Source organism: Denticeps clupeoides, chromosome 1, assembly GCF_900700375.1.
Source record: "Denticeps clupeoides chromosome 1, fDenClu1.1, whole genome shotgun sequence".
In the NCBI taxonomy this organism is placed as follows: Eukaryota; Metazoa; Chordata; class Actinopteri; order Clupeiformes; family Denticipitidae; genus Denticeps; species Denticeps clupeoides.
Genome location: NC_041707.1, coordinates 39,071,534 through 39,074,148, shown reverse-complemented (window position 1 = coordinate 39,074,148; position 2,615 = coordinate 39,071,534). Strand labels below are relative to the sequence as shown.

Here is a 2,615-nt window from a genome sequence, read left to right as displayed (position 1 = left end):
TGTTCTTTATCTATTTATTGATCGGTTCATTCGTTTAATCATTGCTGTTTATGGAAGTTTTATGCACAGACATAATGTGGTAAGGTAGAAAACCAAAGAGATTTCATTGTCGTAAATGGCATATGACCGTAATTTGAGGTTTCAGTCAATCTCACATGCTGTCAATCAACTTCTGGCCAAAATTCTGACTGGATGTCGAACCCGTTCCTTCATAATTAGTGCTTGGAGTTTGTCAGAATTTGTGGGTTGTTGTTTGCCCACCCGCCTCTTGAGGACTGACATGTTCTCAATTGGATGAAGGACCCAAAATGTCAATGTTTTCTTCTCCCAGCCACCTAGTTCTCACTTTGGCCTTATGGTACGGTGCTTGATCATGCTGGAAAGGCACCAAACTGTTCTTGGACAGTTGGAAAAGTGGCTGTTGGAGGATGAAGCAGCCCCACACATGACTGGTCTCAGGATGCTTTACTGTTGGCACGAGACAGGACTGATGGATTCGCTCACCTTTTCTTCTCCGGACAATCATTTTTCCAGATGCACCAAAATTTCGGAAAGGGGCTTCATCAGAAAAAAGGACTTTACCCCAGTCCACAGCAGGCCAATCCCTTTACTTTTTGCAGAATATCAGTCTGTACTTGATGTTCTTCTTGGAGAGAAGTGGCTTCCCTTCTTGACACCAGGCCATCCTCTAAAAGTCTGCCTGCTGCCATTCCTGAGCAAGCTCTGCACTGGTGGCACCCCAGCTGAATCATCTTTTGGAGATAGTCCTGGTGCTTGCTGGATATTCTTGGGTGCCCTGAAGCCTTCTTCTCAACACTTGAACTGTGTTTTTGATGATCTAATAAATGGTTGATTTAAGGTGCAGCAATATCCTTGCCTGTGATGTCCTTTTCTATGTAATGATGACCTCACATGTTTCCTTGCAGGTAACCATGGTTACCAGAGGAGGAACGATGATTTCAAGAATCACCCTCCTTTTAAAGCCTCCAGTCTGCTATTCTAACTGCATCAGCACAACAGAATGATCTCCATCCTAGTGGTCCTCAACACTGTCACTTGTGTAAACGAGAGGATCATTAATATGATCTCAGCAGGTCCTTTTGTGGCAGGGCAAAAATGCAGTAGAAATGGGGTTTTTTGGAATTAAGTTCCTATTCATTCGGGATTATATGCAAATTGCCATAATAAAAACGGAAGCCGCAAACTTTGTGAAAACCAGTATTAGTGTCGTTCTCAAAACTTCATGACCAAGGGGAGAAAGGAAACGATGGACACCAAGGGTAGGGAAAAAGGGGAACACACCAAGGGAATGGGCAAAAACAAGCCACCACGCCTGAAAGCAGCTAGCCACTGCTGCCCACTTGCCCACGGTCAAGTCCAAGGCCTTGCTCACGGCCACGAGAACCCTCCAGCTCTCCAGGACACACATGTCCCCACACACACACACACACACGCTCCTGTAATTATACTTCAACATGAAAGTGGCAAAACACGACTTTGATGTGATGTCATTACAACTCCTGGGCTTTGCTCCTGATGATGTGAAGTGATTGTCACACGTGATACACAGCAGCACAGCACACAGTGCACATGGTGAAATTTGTCCTCTGCATTTAACCCATCAACCTGAGTGAGCAGTAGGCAGCCATGACAGGCGGTGTGTGGGGACGGTGCTTTGCTCAGGTGGCGGATGGTCCCCTGGGGTAAAAGTTGGTAAAGTTTTTATAGTAAAATTACTGTAGTTTTTTTCTCTGATAAAATATATATCTTTTACTTTTGGTCGCCTGGTTCATAGACGAGTATGTTACCCACTACGCCACTACCAACCTTCCATGAGCACAGTGATACGTGTCCTCTGCTTTTAACCATCAAACGACCACGTGGCCTAATGGATAAGGTGTCTGACTTTGGATCAGAAGATTGAGGGTTTGAGTCCCTTCGTGGTTGATTTTGGGGCAGTGGTGGCCAAGCGGTTAAGGAAGCAGCCCTGTAATCAGAAGGTTGCCGGTTCGAATCCTGATCCGCCACGGTGCCACTAAGGTGCCACTGAGCAAAGCACCGTCCCCACACACTGCTCCCCGGGCACCTGTCATGGCTGCCCACTGCTCACTCAGGGTGATGCGTTAAATGCAGATGACAAATTTCACTGTGTGCACTGTGTGCTGTGTATCACATGTGACAATCACTTCACTTTCACTATTTCACTACCCTTGGTGAGCAGTGGGCAGCCATGACAGGCGCAGTGTGTGAAGGACGGGACCTTGATCAGGGGGACCTTGGCAGTTTGAATCTGATTACGGGTCTGCTTCCTAACCCACTAGGTCACCACTGAAGCGGATTTGGGGTACAGATAGTTACAGATCCATGAGTTTCAATTCCTTGGAATACAGTTGGGCCATGTAGTTTCACATTAGAACCGCTTCTCTTATTTCCAACACATCGCTTTAAAAACTGGATTTTCACTTCCTGCATTTACCAGACGCCCTTATCCAGAGCTACTTACAATCAGTAGTTACAGGGACAGTCCCCCCCTAGAGACACTCAGGGTTAAGTGTCTTGCTCAGGGACACAATGGTAGTAAGTGGGTTGTGAACCTGGGACTTTGTGGTCTTCTA

The 2,615-nt window shown here is 46.3% G+C and overlaps 1 non-coding gene across 1 annotated transcript; it reads left to right on the top strand.

The window, feature by feature from the left end:
- The first annotated feature begins 1,874 nt into the window (after nt 1–1,874).
- trnaq-uug (transfer RNA glutamine (anticodon UUG)) lies at nt 1,875–1,947 on the top strand. The gene has a single exon. It is a non-coding gene; the product is annotated as a tRNA-Gln (tRNA).
- Nucleotides 1,948–2,615: the final 668 nt, after the last annotated feature.